At 44.4% G+C, this 23,159-nt stretch overlaps 1 long non-coding RNA gene across 6 annotated transcripts in view; it reads left to right on the forward strand.

Moving 5' to 3' along the window:
- The window catches only part of LOC104138737 (uncharacterized), an 87,032-nt gene that overhangs the window by 58,308 nt on the left and 5,565 nt on the right, over window positions 1-23,159 (forward strand). For 3 of the 6 annotated variants that reach the window (XR_011142006.1, XR_011142007.1, XR_011142009.1), the window contains 2 exons: window positions 17,863-17,955; window positions 19,401-20,209. The exons of 1 other annotated variant lie outside the window; for it this stretch is intronic. This is a non-coding gene — a long non-coding RNA (uncharacterized lncRNA). Of the gene's footprint in view, window positions 1-17,862; window positions 17,956-19,400; window positions 20,210-23,159 lie in introns of those variants that run through there. 2 more of the 6 variants (XR_692971.2, XR_011142011.1) reach the window with 1 other exon arrangement.

Here is a 23,159-nt window from a genome sequence, read left to right on the forward strand (position 1 = left end):
GAATGCCTGAATACTAAAAGAGAATCCGAAAAAGTGAGTGCCTGGTGGGTTGTCTGTAAATACAAATATTTATGTCCTAGGAAAATGTATTTGGAAATCTGAAAAGCTCAGGATCATCACGGAGCATCACACTGCCCCCAAGTATTTTAAAACTTGTTTTTATTTTACAGGGAGAAAGTCCTCTCCTTTACTGACTAGTTTCTCCCAAGTTGTAGACTCAGCCGTTTGTATTTTAAAGAAGAAAACATATTAAAAAGTAAATAGATCTTACAGCTGAAAACAGCTTGATTCAGCTGAGATGAACTTGATTCTTCTTTTTAAAGGTGACATGGCATTTTATATTAGACCTTGTCAGCGTCCGCTCGTGCAGACACCTGATCACTGCAGTCCCTGGTCTAAGTGGTATTGCATCCTATTAAGTCTTTCAACAAAGGATGAGGATGGCTTACAACAAGTTAGTCCTTGTAAGGTCTTTGTAACTCTCGTTTTACAGCCAGGGGAAACTGAAGTACATTGGAGTTGTAGATTTACCACTTTCAGACTGCCACTTTTAGACTTTTTTTCCATTCAGGAACCCCATGAAAGTCTATTTTAGAAACAAATACATCTTGACTCTGGTTTTTTTTTTTTTTTTGTGGATTAGCTTCTTCAAAGTGTAGCTGTCTGAAATTTATGCTTTTTGGAGAATCACTGAGGTTCCAGAAAGTACCAAATGTGGAGTGTTTCTTGGGATTAGCTTTCCTTGCTTAATATTGTCTACATTGGACTGGTTAGATGCTGAAGTCATTCAGAAGTTATACTGCAGGTTGCTGTGAAGACACACTAGACCTTTTTTCTGCATGGTAGCAACCATGGCTAACACAAGAGCAGTATAGGCATTATATTATACTATATAATGCATATTATGGCCATTAATTGCTGCCTGACTCCTCCACGCATGAAGAACCTCCTGGCAGTGAAAGTGAGTAGGTTTCACTGTCTGGATCGCGAGTGGACTACAGCCCCTTTCTGCTGCACGCTCCCGTGCTGTAAAACCCCGTTCATCAGCTCTGCAAGCTCTTCGTTGGAATTAGCGGGCCATTTTGTGTCCCCCTCTTCTGTGCCCCCCTCCACTTTGTGTACTCCCAAGTGTTTATTTTGGAGCTCTATTCTGTTGTTGAGCCTGTTGTAGTTTCCAGCTGCATTGTGTGCCTGGCGCGTTTATGCCTATTTGTTACAGTGCCAGCATTGCCCTTTTGCTAAGCAGCACGATTCCCTGGTGTTTATGCTGCTGATGTAGTTACTGAGAATAATCTAAGTCCTTGCTCTGCTTGGGCAGGCAGGCTACGGTGTTTTAGGTTTGTCTCATAAAATATGCTCGCCTCCTAATATTGCGATAGCCTACTAGCACCTTTCTGCATTTGTCTCTCTTTGTATTCTTTTTCTGCAGGCAGATTCATGCGTCATTTTTCCTGACAGAGAAAGATGCAGGACGTCTGTGCTCATTCCTTTTCTCCCTCACCACTTCTAGTGTGTTAACGTCCTTGACACTCGTCTCTGTTTCAGATATGTGAATTTTTCTTTCCCTATGTTTATTTCCATCCATTATCCCACCTTTAGTGTCACATCAGTGCTGCCTTCATGAAAACCTTCATGAAACAAAAATACTTGTTCTGTTTTGGGACTACTTCTGAATTCTTCTTAGTTTCTGTCCAATTTCACTTCACAATGAAACTCTTCTTTTATTTATTTTTTATTTCCTCGTCTGTGTGACTAAACCAGCTTTTGCTATTTGTTTTACTGTTCAGTGCAAAGTCTAAGTGAGTTTGACTTTAGTTAATTCTGTGCTTATCCCAACACTTTCTAACTGCAAGTCTTATTTGCAAATCTTCTTTCCCTGTTAATTATCTGCCTGCTGCTAATATCTTACTTGAAATGGTAAATCCAGTTAGCTAAAGCTTGTGTCTTTTCCTACAACTTTTTTGACCTTGTTTGAGGAAAAAAATCTCTAAGTTATTCTTCCATCCAGCTATTGTCTTCCTGATATTCCAATTTCAGAATTAAAATGATTTAATTAGCTACAAGTTTCTTTGCCGTCCTTCCATTATCAGTAAAGATTTCAGCTGCATGAGCTTACATGTAGTTATTTCAACCTATGTTATGTCATTCTCCGTCTGATACATTTATTTATACTTTTATGAATATGCCGATATTGAGATACAGAGAGAGGAGCACAGACACATGTACACATATACATTGTTATAGTAATCAAGTAAAGCTTTTAAGCGATTCATTCCAAGGTCAAGAATACATTTGTGTATGCTGGAATTGCAATAAAATGTTCAAAGTAGCTCTAAAATATAAATACAATTAAAATCTATTGCCGTCGATCTCTGTTCTGTTTGCTAGTGAACTAGTCCTCTAGTTTGATTAAAGGTTTTAACAACAATAACAAAAAAGTAAGATTGATTTTCATTAAGGTTTTTTGTCTTGTTGAGTATCGCTTGCATCTGTTTATTTTTGCCTTTATGGGTTCAATTAAAGCAGTAAAAATGCCTCAGAATGAATATTTGTATTTTTAAAGTTCTGAGCTCTGTTGGCTGAACTTAATGGATGCTTCATCACATATGGCTGGGAAAATGCAAGCAAGTCAAGAGGTGGGCTCTACGGCTTTCGTGTTAGGAGTGAGCAAGCCTTGGGGGGATGCAGCAACCAACCCCTCTGTGCTTGGAGCCTCCAGACCAGAGCGGCCACCCTGCTCCAGGCCATCATCCCCTTGGGCTCCTGCTGCGTGGCAGGAGGTCCTGGCGTCCCTTTTTCTCTTGGGGCTACAGGCTGGTTTTCTTCCACATTCATTTGTGTAGGAAGGGAGCATATGGGCTTCTCCTATTTACCTGTTTTTTTATTTAATATAAAATCCTAAAGAATCCCCTTTGATGTTTCTGGCCCTGAGTGCGAGCTGGTGCTATCCTGAGGTGGCCACCAGCATAAATCTCTGCCACACCCAGTTTTCTCTCTGGTAACACCTTCCAGCAGCAGCTCCTCATTAGCAACACTAAAAAGCTATAGCATCTTCTTTGCCCTTGCAAACTGTTATGCAAATATGTTTTGCTGACAGCATAAATACATTCATTTTAGTGTTGCACTAATTGATTTTAGCTCATTAGGAGTGATTTTGCCCTAATTTGATAAGGAAGTGTGAAACTATTTTTCCCAACAGCAGGTTTGTTATTTGTTGAGGTATTAAGGAAGTGTTAATTAGACACAGTTCTTCTGTCATGTTTGATGGTTTTAGGAGTATTCACCGTACAGAGTGACTAGGCTCTGAGACAACTGTGCCTGTTGCTTGATGCAGTTAGTCAAATTAAGTTAATTATGCTAATGTGAGAGGCATGTGGCACATACGGATGTGTGTCAAAGACAGCAGCACACCCCTCTGTTTCTATTTTATATGAATTTCTTGAAGAGGAGGGACAGAAGCCTTTAGTACTTCTTTTAGCTAGATGAATAACTTGTGTACTTTCTAGTGAGGTCTTTTTCCTTAGAAATTGTTCTGTGCCCCATTGTACAAATGGAGACTGAAGTTTTTCTGCAGAAACGGCTCTTCAGTAAAACTTACCTAAAATCGGATTCTCCAACTTATATGCTCATTTTGCTTAGCTCAGCACAGACTTTCCCCTTCCTTTACTGTATTTGCTGGTGGCATAGGCCCATTAGGGTTGCCTTCATCTTTCTCCAAGAGATATAGAGAAGGCTCTAGAAAGAGAAATACCGAAAGAGGTATAGAGTGGGCTCTGTATTTGATGGATCCATTGTTTGCTGTGTCCTAGCAAACACTGTGGCTTTGGAGGCAAAAAGATGCCCAAGGAAAGTCCCTGTTTTGCCACTTGCAGTAGTGTAGTCCGCTTGGCTTAATGCCGCTAAAGTGGATTCCCCTAACTGTTCTAAGGACCTTCTGGATCCAGAGCTGTATGAAGTCTGCAACGTCTATTTTACTGGTAATTTTGATGTTTCAAAAATTGTTTCAATTCCATTTGAAATAAAACCAGTTATTTTCAAACTTCCACATGAAAGGCAAAAAAGAAAAATTTTGAAAGCATTACTTTTTTCCAAAAGGAAAATTTCCAAAAGAAAATTATTTCAATTTTTTTCTATGCCATTAAACACTGTACATTTTATTTCATGAAAAATAGTTACCGTTATGGGCAACAAAAGTCCACTGACAATTTGTTTAGATGAAAATTGCCAAATCAGCTTGTGTAGTGCTATGGGATGTAAAGGAGGGAAGGATATGTTGTGGTTGGGTCTGTAGGTTTATGTCGGTTACTAATTTTGCACTATGTGCCTAAGAGCAAACCTTGAAGCGGGAGGAGCAACCATATCTAACCCAACACATCACCAATGTCCTGCCTCCCTGATCTGTTTTCTGGCTCTTTTTCATAAAAGTTTGTCTAAAGAAGAAAGGGACAGGCACTCTGGTGACACTCAGGTGTGTGTGCACACCAATGCTGGTGCACACACGTGGAGGCATTTCAAGCACTCCTGAATCAGAGTGAAGCATCTGTTGCTAGAAAAAGATTGTGCAGTTTTCAAGAAATGACACAAATTAATGATGAGGTTAAGAATATAGATTGCTCACAAATGGTAACTGGAGACAGGAACAGTAATGGGACGTGGACTCATCAAGATGAGAAAATAATGGGAAAAAAAGCAGTAGTTTCAAAAAGCTGAATAAAAGGGAATTGAAGTGAGCACTGGAAAAACGAGATGTGTCTCTGCTCTCCTTTCCACCGCTAACTCTATGGAGTTCGATCCTGACTTGTGTGAGTGTTAAGTGAGAGTAAGCCTAGGTCTTGAGATCTCCTGTGCGGAGATTGCTGTCGATGCGTGTTATGAGGATACTCTGTGCTCTGCCGTACCTGAGACAGGGCTACCGGGTAGGCGGGTGGTATGGGGTACAATGCCAGGGGAGCCTGATCATCTGTGCGAGCCCTGCTCTGAGCTCCTGACAAAGGCCAGCTCCAGATGAGAAAGGCTGAAGTGAAAAATGGCTGGAGCAATCAGTGCCATAATGTTACTGTTGTAATGTTACTGTCTGTAACAGTGCTGGGCAATATATCTATTTCTCTCCAATATATACTCTTTAAAAGCTAAATTTCAGCTGTTTCCTGTATCAATTTCTTCCTTTGTTAGCTGTGTTATTTTTAAGTTCTAATGAACTTAGTTTGTATTTAGGTTCAAGAAAAAATTTAAGCATCCATCACTCCTTGCAAAGTACCTTGTCCTAACCTCTAGATTCATGCTAGACTACAAATATGCCTTATAACATGTCTGAGCTCACTGAGTGTGACAGCCTTGTGCAGTGACCCTAAACATCTCTCTTAACAAGTTTATTTGTTCTTTTTTTCAAACAATTTTTGTTATAGCAAACATGAAAGGACTGAAGCCACAGATTTCAAACCTGGGTTAAGATTCAGATCTTAGTTTTGGGCAGGTCAGAAATGCCTGGATTGGGTTTCCTGTCTTGATCACTTGCAGGTGTGGGGTCCAATTTCAAAAGCCTTCAATTTTGCTAACTTCCTACATGGAGGCTGAATCCATGCGGCGCCTGGCCTTCTGCAGTGTGACCATATCACCAGATAGGCACAAATAACAGTGTTATAATAAGTGCACAGGCACTGTATGTTCAGATGAACTCCATTTCATCCATTTTGCAGCAAACCAGAAACATAAGGCAAAGGACTTTGAGAGGTCACCTAGTCCATTCTTTGCCATAAAGGAAAATTGGCAATGCCCAAGTTGTTTCTGACACATCTTTTCTTAGCCGATCTCTAAAACTCAACATCTCTTGCTAGAACGGAGTTGCGGAGAGGACAGTCCAGCAGGTGTTCATTAGAGGCTGGACATGCAGTAGCACAGCCAATAGGTAGGATAGGATCCTCAGGAAAGAAAAAGATGTGAAGCACTAAGCAGGACTATATCGTAAGAAGAGAGTTTTTTATGATAAATGAGCCGTTTTTACCACTAATCCACAAACAGACAGCGTTCCAAACAGTGCAGTAATACAATAGCTAAAACTACATTTAAATAATTCATGATGTTAACAGATGAGTGGCTCTTCATTATTTTTTCCCAAGTTTTGAGATCTAGAAAATCCTGCTGTCCAGGCCTGCATGAACATTTTGGTAGAATGTGAGATCTTCATTAAGATGACCCTTTGGTCCACTAGGGCAGTGCTCCCGCGCAGCAGTGCTGGGTAATTTCCTATCATAAGCTCTTTTCAGCCTAATTCAAAATGGTTTCAAAGCATGAGACATCTGCAGTCACATGGTGTATCACTTGTATTATTAGCAGAGAATTCATGCTCATTGGACCTAGCAGTTAACATACTATTTTTTAATCTCCTTTACTGTTCAGGCTATATTTGGTTGACAATGAAATGACAAGTATATTTTTATGACTACTACTTTTAGCTTGACAAAATGTATTCGTTGCCAAAATAAGTGCAATTGGTCAAATTATCATATCTCAACATTAAAGCTACTATTATTAGAGTAAATTATATTTTTTTCCCCAGGATTTCCAGTTCTAGACTTTCTAATGTGCCTTATAAGTTGTAGTATTCTCATATGAGGGCAATTATTTCTATTAGGTCAAAAGTGCTGAGAAAGGCTCAGGAGGCAATGCAGGCAAAGGGCTTATGGAAAAGGCAGAAGCATTGTTATGGCTGGGGTGCTGGGGGAGCTCTGCTGAGCTGGCTGACCTCTATTTGCCAGGTTAAAAATCTCTTTTTCACAATCCATCCCAAAAGTACCAAAAATAATAATGAGGATACAACACCAGAAATGGCTTCCTTCAGTCCTATCTTCTACTGGACTCTAAAGGTGGTGGTTTCTTAGTTCAATTTCAGGCAAATTACCTTCTGTATTATATCAAAAATTATTTGAATGAAATGCATTTGAAAAAAAAACATTTCCAGGAATAGCTAATAACATCTCCATCTTCACTATGAACGTGTGAATCAGATGAGCACAGTCACCTTAAAACACAACCCAACAGCAATTTAGACTTAGCACTAGCAAAGTCTGAGTCAGTCTATACTGGAAAACAATAATAAAAGGATAAATTCACCCTTTTGTGAAATAGTATAGAATTGTTGAAAAATATTTAGAAGTAAATATTTTGGAAAGTATTTTCTAAATATATGTGTTCAACAAAGTGCATTGCTAATAACCCAAAAATAATGTCGCTCATTTGAGTTGAATTCATCTTTCAATTGTTGTGATAGTGGCAGAGTAGCTTTAGTGCTAAAATTTCTCCTAGCCATTTCGGGAGAACAGCATTTCTTGTGTTTAAGCTTTCTAATGTACACTGGCTATTGATCCACTGAGGATGTAGTGATGATTCAAACTGAAGGTGCCTAATCCTGATCTTGCTCACACCTACTCGTTTATTTTGTCAGGGTTACTACAGATCTTCCTAGAATAAGTAAGCAACCATCAGGAGGCCTTTTATCTTTTGTATATTAGGTACATTTATACATGTACATGTATATTTAATATAACGCATTATTCCAAAGAAGTGTTAAACCTTTGGCATTCACTGTGGTATCTACTAAAAAATCCATTTAAACCTACCAGCTGCTACAAAGCAGCAAAATGAAGCCCCCACATGCAGCAGCATGCTGGCCTGCAGAAGGACACTGACAGCCTGCCTTGCCCCAGTTTTGTGCATAAAACCCACAAAAATGAGAAAACTGCCTTTAGGAAGAGCAAATGCTGTATCAGAGAGAGAGCATCACAAGTTTATTATCCCATCAAGGATTTGAAATTCCTGAAGTGTGCCCAATTTTCATCGTAAGCATAAGCTTTCAGTCCTTTTTTTTGGAATGTAAATGTCTTCTAATGCTACAGCGGTAATCTCCAGGCAAGAACAGCCTGCAGCTGTCCTTGGCCCAGTTTCCCCTCTGAATATTTGTTCCAGTCAAGGCCAGAGAATTTTCTATCAACATATTGATCTGTCTAAATCTTATTAAGAGGGGCAGCAGGTTCAGGCATGTCTCAGATACGTGTTTGCACACTTCCCCTCATTTTTTGTTTGTGTTCCTGTTTCTCTATTAAGCTTAAACCTAAAAATAAACAATATGTAAATACCTGCCATTTTTTTCAGTGTTGTTTGAACTGAATCAAAGTGAAAGCCTGGGTTAAATGTGGTTACCCAAGATAACTCCATCTGTGAAAAGAAGCTGGTATTTTCTTTTCCCCCGAAGGTAAATTTAGCTCCTCATCTAACTGCTGTGAGGGTGCGAGCCTCTCTTCTCCACAGAACGGAAAGTAGCTGAAATCATTTTGATAGCGTATGAGCACCACAAAAAGGTATTTCTTGAACGTCAGATGTGCACTGAGTGGTTAGTGCAGCTCCTCAGGGCTGGAGTTGCTGCTTGCCCGCGTAGTGCTGGCAGAGGAGAGGCTGCGCGTGGGATGATTGCGGGGTTGATATCTCTGCCTCAGCACGTGTCCTCGCCGCTGCAGGACCAGCTGGAGGCTGTCTCCGGCTCCGGGAGATTTTATGGTAGGGAAATAGGAGGGAGGGAGGAACCAGGGTGATGTGATGGCCATCCTGGCTGGTCTGCTCTACCCTGATTTTGCGGGTTCGCTGTGCAGGGTACAATTCACTGTAGGAGAAACATAATCCCTTAAGCTCTGCTCCAAGGAGGGAGTAATCTAAGTCATAGGAAGACTTTGCAGCACATTAACGGATGAAGTGTGTTATCGTATCAACACAAACTTCCTCCCTGGGCTCGAGGAAATCCACTAATCTCAGAATGTCTCAACTTTCTAACCTGTAAAAATGAGGCAGTATACACTGCTTCTCGGCCTGGCACCTAAGGCATAAAGACAATTTGAGATCCATGCCTGGAAAGCACTGTAGAAACAATACTGTCATGTTTACGTGATGGTGCTTTTCACGCACAGTATGATATAATATGATGGAAACGTCCCCATCAACACAGGAATACAGATATCAGTAATTACAAATGTAACCTTCTGGGGATATTTCAGCACATTTCACTTTCTAAAGTAGATGCCAAGCAAGCAGCAAATAATAGTAATAACCAGGCGACCACGAGACAGAGCCTCAAATTGCATGATGCGTCTCCTCTCTGTTATGAGCTGTGGGCAGGCATTAAAAACCTCTTCCATAGCTCAGCGAATTAATAACAGGTTGGGGAACTGTCTGCCTTCCTGTGACAATCTTCTCTCCAGCTCAGGGCAGTGAGTTTCCCTCTGCTGGTTATTTCATGGCAGTAATTAGCACCTTCACTGGTGGGCTCTAGCAGAGAGGCTGGGGCCAGAGTGGTGGTGGGCGCTCGCTGCGCTGTCCTCGCTCAGCATTGCTGTACATGGTCCACCTGGAGCTAACACCTTACAGTATTTCGGTGCACGTGTTTTCAGGTTGGAGGTGGGACGAAGAAAGGGAAGGGAGGAGAGTGATGTTTTAAATCGTTCACATCCTCTTTTTCAGTGTTCTGTCTTTAAAATGTACTTCTTCATGTTTTTAAATTATTTCTTTCATCAAATCCCAATCATCATGCTTGACCCCTTTCTAAACACTTTATAAGGCTACAATTCCAGCTAATAAGCCATCCAATCTGAATTTAATTTCATCATGAAGTGACACAGCAATTTAAACTTGATGGTTGTCCCAGTTCACTCTCTTTTTGCTACAAACCTAAATCATTCCAACTAGGCAGAACAAACACCATCTTCAACCTAGGTCTGAATCTGGAGAAATAAATTCAGTTATCCCCACCAGCCAGAAGAATATATTTTATGTTGTGTTCCAGCTGAGCCATTGCTTCTTGTACCAAAACTGCATCTGAGACCCATACTCATCCTTTTCAGACAATGCAACCCAGAAAAGTACATGTAAAGGTAACTGAGGTAACATCCTTCCCTCCAGCTGAGCACCACGTCGGGACGTATAGCCATGACTAGGAAAACCTAATACACGGAAACTGCTCAGTCTCATGTCTGGTCAAACAACCAAAACCCAGCACCTGCAGCAGGAAACAAAGGGGACCTGAACTGTCTCAGATTAGAAGATAGCAAAGAAGGGCAGATTTTAAGTATTCTTGAAGGAGTATTGATTGGGAAATTTGGTATTCAGCGCTTTCAAAAGCCTCACTAGGTGCCGGCTTATAAAACTATTCTGAAGAAAAATTGTTTTTTCGTTAGTTAAATGTCTATCTTAGGTATTTACAGATCGTCACGCACTTAAAATAAGACAGTGAGTAAACCAGACATGATAACCGTCCTCACAAAACACAAAATAAATCTGTGTCAGATTTTACCCTCAGATAGACATAGTAATCACATGACTTCAAGGGGACACACACAACTTCAGGTAGAACATAGATCCTAAAAACTTAACTGCCTATAGTCTGCTCTTTTAAACCTGTCCAGTCAGTCTAAACAGCACCTCAAGGACATAGGGAATACACGGTCATCAGTAAATATACCTCACTAATTTGATCACATAAATCTTGGAAAATGGTCATCTTACCCCACCGTAAGAGCTACCAAAAATTGACTTAGAAAAGGCAAGCATTAAAAAATTATTGTCAAAGTCTCTAAACACTGACCCTGTCTGTCACCTTCTCTCCACTGCTCTTCCATGTATATGTTTTCCATAGGAAGGAGCTTGGTATGAAAAAATATGGATTAAAATATGGATTAAAATGTGATAAAATCACCAGATAGCCTATTACAAATGACAAGGTTAATACTCTCTTAATCAATCACCATACATTTCACAACATGACGGTTCAGATAGCTGCAAAATGGATTTGTGCATTCGTCATAAAGAACGCAAAGGCTATTTCCAGATCTGTGCAGGCCATCTGGGTCTAATCTAGTGAAAGGGGCCTCATCACCTTCCCATTTACAATTATTGCAGCCTTTCACAAAACAAACTGGAGTGTGGTTTTTTGATGTCACAGGGGAGCTGGACCAGGATTCTCAAAATTCTGAATTTTTCCTCTGATGTCTAGTGAAGATCAAATTTTTGCCAACCTGTGAAATAGCTGTAATGGGACAAGTCCGTGTATATTGGACAAGTCCATTTTATAACCATAAAATGTTCAGCCTACAAGGGCAGTACTCGCATGCGGTACTTCCACCACCACATCAAAAGTAGCTTGATCATTAGCTACCAAGCTTTGAGGAAAGGACCTCTTATTTTTTCAATACTTGTTTGTCTGGGAGGGCTCAAATCAGCAACTGAAAAGAAAATACTGGGAAAAGGCTCAATAAATCTGAAATGCCACAAGGCATCAGACCTGGGGATTTGGGTCCCATCTCCATTTCTTGGCTGAGTGACTCCCTGTCCCACCGCTGTGAACCCCACCTGCGGGAACCCCTTCGGTTCAGGCTGCTGAAGGGTTTGCCCGGCTCCGAGGGCTCTCACATTGCAGGAATACTGATACTGCTACAGCTTATTGCTGTTACTACTGTTATTATTATTAATGTTTTATTTCATTGATTTCACTTAACCATTGGCAGTACAATCACAACATCTAAACAGCCACTTCTTGTTATGTCTAGTGAATGGTAAAAGATAGACTTTATGCACAGAGGTAGTCTCTTTTATTGCTACTTGATAGGCCAATATGTGGATAAATAAGAGAGCTCTGCTAACATCACTGAGCTCATAAGTGTTGCCTGGGAAGAATCAGTTCCCGCTGGTCAATGCATGCAGCAAGGTGTTAAACAGGGATAATTTCATTTTGCCTTGGAGTCCCAAAAACCGGAGTTTGCACTGAGCATACTTGGTTTGTGCTGAAGCGTCTCTCTTCGGGCCGCAGGGAGTGACGAGCTGGCGCAGCAGGGTCTGGCTCCGGTGCAGCCCTTGCTCCCGGCAGATTGTCAGTGGGAGGTTGAGAGGGGATGATGTCCACAACCAGGATGCTCTGGAGACGTTTGTAGAGTTTGGCAACCCTTAACAAAGGATCTAACTGCTGAAGCAGCGTTTGGAAATGAAGGGGGAAGAAACTGAGATGAGGCCTGGGCTTGTAAAATTAGATCTCGCAAGATTCAGCTTCCAGGCCTGTGCATCAGTGGTAAGATTTGCAAACAGCGCCCACAATAAGTGTTGCAGTTTTAGATCGTAATGCAATCAGACACATAGTTACTTCCATGTGTGTCTGCCAGCCAAGTGAAGGGGAAAACAAAAAGAGACACTTTGAGCAGCTTTGAAAGCTAAACTGGTGCAAGATGTATGATCAATAATTACAATTGGCAGAGCTCACTGGAGACAGAGACAGCAGTCCGTTGGTAATCAGTCAGCATCCCCGCGGTAGGAGGCAGGGTATCACAGTGAAAAGTTAATCACTGTTCTGTGCATTATGCATGAGCTATGAATTTTGTACGCTTTAGTCTTTTATCAATGAAAACATGGCAAATAGGGTAAGAGAATATGCATTGTCTAACAGTAGAAACAATAGTTTTCCTCCCAAGGTGCCCAGATTGCTACAACCGGACACGTCAATGACAAATGACTCACATTTCTTAACGGCTGCGGGAGTGAAGTACTTCCTCTTTATGGTGCTGTTTTCCTGCTTGTAGAGGGCAGTGGGTGAGAGCAAGAATCTTAAATAAAGAAAATGGGGCTAGATCCTCCCTGGAAATGGAGCTACTAAAAATAGCAGTGGAATGATGCTGAATTACACCAGGCAAGAACCTGAGCAATTTTGTACGGGGGAAAAGAGGGCAATCCCCTGCTGTAGCACAAGGTTGAAATTAAAATATTATTTCTTGTAATTAGTGGCTCTTGCTAATATGTATTGGTCACTCATGTAGGAAACGTGTATTTGGGAAGAGATGCTGGCAGCGGGCAGTAGTAGGTTTGCTGTTGGTTTCCTTTATTTAATGCTTATCATGGGTTGAATTCTGCCTGCAAGAACCAAAGTTCTGCAAAATCTCCCTCTGGCAGTGCTGGAACCTGCGTGGGAGGTTAAAGCTTTGGAAATCGTAGTGTAACCAGGCCATAATTTGGAGACGCTGTTACAGCTGGAAAAGCATTGAATTAGTTATGAGTGGTCAATTAGATATAACTAGTCAATGCCTGTCTTCTCTCTGCTCTCTCTGGGTATGGCACCTCCCCTAAACGAATAAATCAGTCATAACTACAGAAGTGATCTAAAACGCTTTGCAGCAATCAGCTGCTAAAATGGCAGGCTAATGCCAGGTTGCTTGAACGCTCTGTCTACAAAACCCGTGCGGTGGCAATGCCGTATGAGCTGCAGCTGCTCATCAGCATGAGGGACGTCTGCTTCTCGTCTCGGCGATTAACACAACCTGGGACGCGTGCCTGGGTTTTCTGGTCAGCGTTTGAACTTCAGCGAAGAACTTAAATCAACCCCGTAGGGCAAATTGAACCTGTGCAAACTCCTGGGACTCGTGTTACGAGCCCAGTTTAATGTGACGGCAAACTGGCCTCCGGAACAGCTGGCGCAGCCTCGTGCCGTGTGTTTAACGTGGCCCCGTTTGCGGAGGCAAAACGGGCTGCTCAGTCTCCTGCCTGCGCCGCGGAGGAGCTGCGTTACCTGCTCTCCAGAGCAGGCACACGTCCGAGCCGGGCCCGGCTCCGCTGCTGTTGCCGTTGTCCCCCTCCAAGTCCGCTGCGCTAACCCTTCCAGGCAAAGCTGATGTTCGTTCATTGGGGCTTTTTTTGCCTTTTTCTTTCCCGCTTGCTCAGCTCAGGATATGTCTCCGTTAATGAGCCCGTTGGATGAGAAACGCTGCGCTGTTCCCTTTGCGCCTCTCGCAGCCTGCCCGGTGGGCGAGGAGCTGGCCGGCTGCCGCGCTCGCCAGCGCGGTCCTGGGGCCGCTCGTGGGCTTCGTTTGCTTGGCCAAGGCTAACGAAAGCGCTGCGTGGAGAGCGTGTTTACCATGCAAACACGTCCTAGCGTTTCTCAGATCATGTGACTGTACTGAAAACGCCTAGAGCATAGAAAAAGATAGATTTACACTTAAGGTAAAATATGTAAGCAGGAAACTGGCTCGTAATATTGATCTGGTTAATGTAGAAAGATTTTAGAGCAAGGAAAAACCAATTACTGCAGTTAGGCCATGGTCTGTCTGCAAGACTTATGCACGGCTTGTATGTCATGGGCGCTCAGGTGCAGAACTCGCACGGTTTATTGCACCGCTCGTTCTGCCAAGACTTTGCATTAAAGGAATGAGAAGCAAGAAATTACTCATCTGTAAATGGCAGTACACATCAGAGCCGCTGCACTGACCAAGATGAGTATTAGCACAAGGGCAAAGGGTAGAAGATAAGTGATTAAGACATTTGTATACAAGTTAGTTCTTGATTCTGGTGTGTGTCTAATAGATGTATTGTCCCTTTTCTCAACTACTGCAAAACTCTCCTTGGATAACTCGCTGGTCCCTGGTTCTTGCGTTATCTGGAAGGTGAATACAACTCATCTGTCTTTTCTTAGATTATTCTGTCTTTCGTGCTGTCCGTGTGGTTTCTATCCTGGGATGAAAAAACAGGGCTTCATTCAATAGGGTTCAAACAAAAGCTTTTTATGATCCTGCAGAATATAAGGCAGGGGAGGGAAGACGAGGGGTTCGCGGGTAGAGGAGCAGAGGCGGACGCCGGAGCTGCCTTCCAAAGTCACACTAATCGCGCCTCGGTGGCGGCAGTGGCTGTTTCTCAGCTCGACCAGGGGGTGCGAGGAGACGCCGGCTGGGCGCCGTGCGCTGCCGGGGGGTTTCGGGGCCGCGGAGGCGCGCGATGGCTCGAGGGCTGGCACGCGCAGCCCCCCTGCTCCAAGCTCCGCCGGCGCAACGCTCTCCCGGGGGCACGACGTCTTGGAGGAATATCCCCGCCGTAAATAAGGAGCAGCGGGTGGGAGGGGAGGCGGTTCCCGGCGGGCCCGGGACTCAGGTGGCGAGCCGCGGCGGCGATTTGCCAGCAGCTATATATCTCGCTGGGCTCTTGGCACAGGGTTGGGCAGCTGATGAGATGCCTGCTTGCCCTGTCCCCCCCCGCCGCCGCCGCCGCCTCGACCCCCTTTTCTTTGGGCTTGCATTCGATTAGGGAAATGTATTGTGTCCCCGGCGGGGGGGAGCGGGAGCCTCCGACAAAGGACAGCCGGCGAGGTTTCCCGCCCGGCCCAGCGCTGCTCTGCCGCGCCGGAGCGGCAAGTTGTAAAACCTGACAGTTGAGAACGTCCCAAAAATGTGGAGGTGGGAGATATTTTTGATCAACTCGTTTTATGTGGCTCAGATATAAAACAGGAAAGTTCAGCGGTTACCTGTCACAACCCCGCCGAGCTGTAGCCGATGTGTTTGGGAAGGCAGGGAGCCTGCTCTCGGCAATTGCTCGGTGCTGGCTGAGCTGGTTTTTCTCCCCCTCTCCTCTAACTTTTTTTTTTTTTAAAGGAAAATTGTGTTAGCCTAAGAGAGAGAAGCGAAGCAGTCTCCCGGCGCCTGTAAGTGCCTGCTCATCTGTGAAGCCGAGCATCAGCCTAAATTCCCTGGGGTGGGGGAGGCGTTGTAGCGTTTATTCAAAATTCACATTCATACTTCATATCAGCACTAGAGGGAGGTGCACAAATACTACCGAAGGGATCTTTGCGAGCTACGCAGCCCGTTCCCACTGCTGTGTTTTGTTAACTATTTAGCTCTTTGTGAAATGGAGGGAATCTGCCCCGTTGTGCTGCAGACTTGAGCTGACTCAGAAACTAAGGGGGAGCAGGGGCAAAGCGGGTATGAGCTCCGAGGTGGATCTGCCTTGCCCTTCTCCGAACGTGAACTCTGCCAAGGCTGACAAGTGTTTAAATTGAAACAAGTGAGGTTTTATTGAACGGAGAACTAGGCTTTTGATCATTATCTGATGTTCTTATTACTAAGGGACATGTTTTAAATGAAAAGTTAATGGTTGCCAGGGACTCTACCACGTAGCCTTCGTTCTTCTAATGACAGCACCAGTGATCTAAGTAAAATACTGTGCGCACACATAAATATACATGCCTTGGAGGTAGGTGTTGCAGAATATTTTTGGGCTTGAAATTAAAGTTATTTAATGTGTGCTGATTTTTGCAGCTAAGTGCCCTTTAATATCTAATTTTCCATGCAGAAGGATGAGCTGCTAATAAATACTTGATTGTACTGCGGGAATATCCAGTAATCGCTGCTTTAAATCAGATAGGCACAGTGTCAGGGCAGATACAAAGGCGTTCTTTTCTTCAAAGCATTTACAATAATAGATTAAGAAGTGATGAAATAGAGCTAAGAAAGGCAGGATCACATCATCTTCAGCCCTCCGTGGACGCAGAGCGCCAAGGAGCAGCGAGGGAGCCGCTTCCCGGGAGCCTGACGTCTCACACCCTTGGAAGCGCAGCGAGTTCCCATCTACAGCCCTACCCAGCTCAGCATATTTGATGTTTTCTCTTCCCAGCTGTGCATGTGGGCAAACAAAATTTGAATAACTGCTGGTGGTTAATCAGAAAAATATCTCTGGACACACGCTGTAAACAGCTCGAAGAGTGCATATGTTAATAGACCGCAGGAATGAAAGCCGTGCAGACTGCCTGTGCCAAGGCGGTCTCGTTAGACACATTAAAACGGAGACAAAATTCCTCGTGTTTGGAAGGCAACCCATACTGCGAGCGATGTGCAAACAGCTCGAACAAATGAAAATGAAAATAGAATGAAAATAATCCCTCTCCCGCTACTATCCTTTTGTTTCATCTCTCCGAGTGAAAAGCAAGGCAGGTGAGAGAGATGATCTAGGCAATAAACACGCTGCCAAAGCATCAAACGCGAAAACGGGCGGTGGGGAGATATTCCCGTCATCCACTGATGCGTCATTATCTCAAATAGTCTAGCGAAGTTAAACCATGGAGCACCAAGATTACGGACCAAAAGCGTTTTGTATTCGAGCGGAGGGAACACTGTAATGAAAGGACACCTAGGTTTCCAGCCCAGTTACACGAGCAGAGTGATGGTAAATAAGGCTCAATTTTCTATAAGTTTCCGGTACCTGGCTTTCTTATTACAAGAAACTGGAAATCATGGCCGAGAGGAATAGGTTTACATGCAAGACATCATTTCAAAGCAAAATTTCTCTGAAACCTTGATTTTAAAAGGAAAAAAAAAATCCAGAAATCTTCCTTTTAACTGGTTCTTCCAAGTCCTTGCTGTGCCAAATTTCTTGAATGTTTTGATTCTGAATCTATTATGGCTGGTGATTGTCAAGATCAAAAAGAAATAAATGCACCATTGGCTTTGTGCAGGTTTAACGTCCAATTTCTTTTAACTAAGCGCAGAAGACAATATGAATGAAAGAAGAGACCCTGGCATTATTCCTAGGGGAGGATATTCAGGGAAGAGAGGCATTGTAGAATAAAAGTAAAACAATTTGGGGCATTTGAAATGGCAATGAAAGGTGGAGGGGATTCAGGCCTAGGGAGATGTGACAAATGAGGGAGAAAGGGGGACGATGTGACACGACAGCAGAAGAGGCATGAAAGAAAAAATGGGCAGAGACAAGAGAAAGGGAACAAGCCAATTAAATGCAGATACTAGCTCATAGGAACACCACCTATGTCTGTGTCTGCAGAAAGCAATGAACATACGTGTCGGCTTCAAAGGAAACGGGGCCGATCCCTGTCCCTGCAGAGTTGGCTGCGCGCTGGTACCAGCCTGGCCTTGTTAAGGGTTGTGCAAGCTCTCTATATCCACAAAAAGTAGCACGGATCAAGGTTCCTGAAAAATGCCAAAGAGGCATTTGATACTTGTGTAATTCAGTTCTCAGTTTGAAAATTTGGGCTAAGTTTTCAGTTTCTAATTTGACTTGATTTCCTAGCTAAGCAGAATAAGATGAACCAGCTGTGATTCGGAGGCAGAACCACTTGCAGCGTGGGTCAGACTGACTTGAACTCCTCTGCCACAAAACACTGTGAGTGTACATAGTTGTGCTGATACTGGGCACTTGCTCTTTTCTGTGGCAGCTTAGGTGTTTTCCATCTGATAGGCACTTTTATTGCTTTCTGAATAAAACTTTCCAATGATCCATGGTAAAATCCAGTGGCAAACAAATTGCAAGAATGTCTGAAATGCATGCAGGACACTGGGTTAATGCCTTCAAAATGTCTGCATTGAAAACGAATTAAAGCTCATGGGAGGATTTATTAAAGAGGATGGGAAGTTTTTTTTTTTTTTTTGGCTACCATCATGAAGTGCTTATGAGGAAAGAATGGGAAAAAGCTGTTTTAGGAGCTAAATTCTGAGCTAAGCACAGAGAAGAAAGAATTGTGACACTGAATCATGAGAGTTGTTTGTCTAGTCTGTGCATTCTCTCTGTCTGACAGCGGTAGTTTCAGGTCCTCCAAAGGAAGCAGAAAAGCCTGTACAAATTGGTAGGTGGAGCATGGAGCATGCAACCTCTGCTTTTTTGCCTTTTTTTGAGTTGTACACACAGCCCGTATGACCCTTGCCACCCTTTCTCACCCATGCCTTTGCATACCCCAGGCCGGGGCAGGTGCAGAACCCGTTCAGCTGGGACTGCCCTAGCAGCACTGCTGGGGCAATGTGTTTGGGGTGACTAGAAGTCCTCCAGATCCAAAATTTGGGATATTATGACCTCAGCATGGCTCTTACACACCTTTTGCTCCCTTAGTCTTGCGACAGTTAAGAAATAGGTGGAATGAAAGGATATGCATTGCCTCCTTGCCTGTATCTCCAAGCCCTGCAACATCTCGGGCAGGTACTGGGTCCTCCTGTGGGAGAGGAAGGGTGGCTGGGCAGAGAGGGTATTCAAGGTGAAGCTATGTCACTCGTTGGAGCTACAGGGCAGCCACGAACCTCTCTCATATCAGTTTGCCATGTACACTGATTTAAAGTAAAGGAGTTACCCCATGTATCTAGGAGTTTTGTGCATGCAGGGATAGAGCATTAAGCCCAGAGAGTTCAGATTCAGGCTTCCAGACAACTGTTTATAATCAAAAAAACAAAAATGAGGACCAGAAGGTCTCTAAGGACATATGCTGGTGAAATCCCTGGTGATCACTGGAGAGAAAAACAGCGGCTGATCTCCAGCAAAGTGCTGCCAAGGCCTGTAGGACCGGTGGGAGAGTAGAATGAGAACGCAGTGGGACAAAGGACATCTAAACAAAGAGGGAAACCACAACATGGCTCGTCTACTCCTTTGCTTGGAAAAATAACCCTATCCTTCCTGAGCCCCGCTGCATGGAGGGCTTGTTTTCCCCCAGCGGAGTTGGTTGGCAGATGCTAGTGGGAGCTATGGGTGGGAAAACACCTAGATTTTTCTCCCACTGAAAGAGAGGGACAAAAGGAGAAAGCTTGAAAATAAAACCAAACACATGAACAACTTTCCCATTACAGGTTGCATTGGTAGCTCGGTGCTGTTAACGTTGATGGCAATTACAGCTGTGCAGTGACAAAGCAGGTGCTGCTGAGGGCGACAGACAGACGGACGGATGGATGGATGGACGCCCGTGGGCACTGTGGCCTCCAGGAGTGAGAGCACCGCTGGCGCGCCACTGGCAGGTTATACTCGTCGACACTGCTGGAACAAGCAGCTCTGCTTCGGGCAGTTTTTCTTACTTTTCTAAGCTTTTATATTTTGGCTGTTATGTAGATGCTGCATTTTAAATGCCAGTAGGACCCTTGCAGCGGCATGAACTCACCCAGCGCAAAAGCAAGTGGGGCCTCCCCAGCGGCGGGGACCTGGGAGCTTGTGCTGCGCTTGCCACATCACAGTGCTGTCTCTGGCCTCCACCACTGTGGGAGTGACATGATTTTCCTTCCTGTTAAGAAATAACAGGCACTGATGATGAATGCTAAATATACTCTCACTTTTTTCAGTGCTACTGGGCTTTGTTGCATATAGATGCATTGGACAGTTTTTACAGCTGCAACCAGCTGATCGCCTTTATGGTCAAGCACAATATTTAGCAGACGAAATATATAAAATAAAACAGCTTAGTAAAAGCTCTGGAAAATATTTGTATGCATTCTTGTAAAACACTGATTAAATAAGTGGCAATATATGAGTCCGTCACTTAATGTTTACATTGTTTTATCTTCATTTTCTGTTCTCGAGCGCACCGCCGAGGCTCCCGCTCCGCATGTCGTTGGGGCCTTTTCTTGTTCGACAAGGAGAAAAACACAGCTGAGAAGGAGTGGGGAAACGGTAACCTCTATTCTGTCAGGTGCGGGGAGCGAAACCCTGGTTCCCGAGCGCCTGCGGGGATGTGTGCCGGCCCCGGGCGCTGAGCTGCGGCCCTGGGCCCCAGGCACTTCTTTATCTACACAGCACAGGAAAAATCACAGCGATGCTTCTTTCCCACCCGGCGGGGATGAGCTGGTGCACACGGTGCATCTGATGGAGCAAAGGTGGCAGGGTACGAGCGGCCGCCTCGCGCTTGGCTGGCTCATGCCACTTGGATGAGCTGCACAGCCTCAGGCACGGGTCTGAGCGTTGCAGGCCATTAAAAATGCTGCAGAGACTGTGCTGTGCTCCCTCTTGTAAAGCTTGGCCACCGTAAATAGTTTGTCTTCTTTGAAGAATAGTGTGTAAAAAGCCCTGAAATTCCCTAGCTAGTTGAAGACATGAAGATAAAAGACAGAAAATTGTGACTAGACAATATGAGTGGTCTGGTTAGGTAATTTATTACCTTGTGCAAAACCTTTTTTCCAGATATATTCCCTGAATGTTAACATTTCCTTCAGGGATGATGCAACTCTTTAGCTCTCCAAGGCAAAAGTAGACAGAGGGGCACAAATCTCACCGCACTTACGTCCTTTTTTGTGACAATAGCCACATTAAGATGTCCCACAAGGGATGAAAGATGTTGATATCTATTTGATTTATACCCCAACTGGACTACAGTGAAAATGTAAATGAAATGTGTGGAAGTGCCTCCTGACAAACACCAGTCTCGTCAGTGCAGCAGCGCTGAGGGCGCTTACTTTTCCCCAGCAGTCCCAAAGAAGCTAGCAGATGGTACGTGGACCGACTGCTCCATTGTGTGAGATGCGATGGGAGGCCGCTCGCTCCGCGGGGACCCGGCTGTGCTGTTCGTGCCCCGGCCGTCGGGACGCTGGCTCTACGGCGTGGGCCTCCGAGGCTGCGGGGCACGGATCCTTGCCAAAGCCAACACCAACCCGTGAGCAGCAACGCGGGGCCATCCACGCTGTTTTCCTTAGCCGGCCAGCAGCAGTGAGATACCCTGGGTAACAGTTTTGAATAACAAAAGTTAGTGAATACAATGTTATGGTTTCCGTGGAAACTGAACCTTGGCCCTTAGTCACATATTTTAGCATGATTCATTATCCTCTCCGGATTTAATGTAACGAATTGCGTGTTGCTGCGTTGTGCCCGCTGCGTGCCGCCTCCTTTGCGGAGGTTTCCGCTGCAGCGCATTGAAGACGCTGGCGTTGTCCGTGCAGGAGATGCGCGGGCGGGACCAAAGGCATCGCCTCCCTGGAAGGGTTCGCTCCTGCGCCCACCGATTTCCGTGGCCGGGCTCGTGCAGATCGCAGCACACCGGGGCCCCTAGGCACCACTAGAGTTTTTTGCTTATTGGTGGCTGGCTGTCCACTTTCCGCATAAATAAGCGGTATTTATTGCTTCCTTACCATTTTCCAGCAGGGAGGGCCTTCTTCAACAGGTCATGCAGAAGCAGTTGTTTGTATCGTACCATCCATACCACATACGGGTTTTTTAAGCTGGCTGCATTATTAATTATCCATAGAATGAACAATATTAAACAGGGTTTAACGAGTGTCTCCTGATTAGGATTATCTGCTTAGATTTCTGCATGAATGACCGTGCTTTTATAGCACCATTTATTGCTCCAAGCTTGAATACATAAAGTGCAAAAATTTGGAGCGAAGCCACCGTTGCTGCAGGATCCTTTCTGAAATTGTTCTTGCCTCGTTCATTTTATAAAAGACCCCCAGGAAATCTAGCCCAGCTGAAAAGTTCTTGCCATTCAAACTTACTTTATGTAAGTATAAAGGTGTAATAAAAGCTAAGCGAAGACGTAGACCAGAGGCCGGAGCAGTGCTGTGATTAACACCCCCGGAGCCCGGCGAGACCTGGCCGCTGCAGTAACTCTGCCGGCCGCCCTGGGACCGCTGCCTGATGCACGGGGGTTTCGTGCACAGACCGAACCTGCGCCTTGCCGACCTGCCGCCTCCTCTGGGTGCTCTGGGCACTCAAAGTCCCGGGGGCAAACCGTGTGAAAGAGCCGTTTATCGCCGTTTTAACAAAGGGGAGGGGGGACAAAAAAGGCGTAGGAAGAGATTTCCAAAGGAGGTGGATGGCTAAAATCACCGCAGCCACCTGCTAGCGTTCCCCGAAACAATTAAGCAACGGGAATTTAGTGCTCAAAAAAAAAGCGGCTGCTCATTTCCAAAACCAAAAAATCGGGCTCTACACGAATTCCCCAAGGTCACCTAGGAAACCTGGCAGGCCCCAGACCTGCTGGTTGCTCCTAAACATAGGCTCATTCTTCCTCAGCAGAACCAAGGCAAGCGCCTAACAAACAGAGGGAAGCAAATCTCCAGTCACTTTCTTTGTTAGAGGAAAAAACAGTTTTATGCAATAAGTTTCAAATGGGTTAAAACCGCATTAAGATGCATTAAAAAGAGCATTGACCTTTTTGAGGCACTATTTCACCACAGGATTGGAGCTGCCAGTTTGCTTTGACTTAGAATTTTTTATAGTTTTAAAAACCCTTGAAACATATCGCAAAGTCTTTTATTGGCTGATGTTTCAGCTTCTTAAAGTTGCTTGAACTGAAAGCCCAGAGACGGCATTTTAAAGTGAGGCAAACGTTTCGGTTTCAAAGTTTCCCATGCAATAGGGCAATCATATTTTTTAAATCAGAATTGACATTTTCCCGTGGAAAAAAAAAAAAATCAGGCTAGTGTTTTTTCCATAAAAGCCATTTCTTTGAGTGGGAAATCACAAGCAGGTCCCGAAATAGCTAGAGCCAGCGAGGGTCTCCCTGGAGCGCTCCTGCGACAAACCCAGCCCCGGCTGGGGCATGCTGCAGCAGGGAGCCCCTGGAAGTCCAGACCACTGCAGCTCTCTTGCTTTCCCTCTTCCATGGATTCAGTCCTCTGAATGCC

This window comes from Struthio camelus, chromosome 6, assembly GCF_040807025.1.
Source record: "Struthio camelus isolate bStrCam1 chromosome 6, bStrCam1.hap1, whole genome shotgun sequence".
Taxonomy (NCBI): domain Eukaryota; kingdom Metazoa; phylum Chordata; class Aves; order Struthioniformes; family Struthionidae; genus Struthio; species Struthio camelus.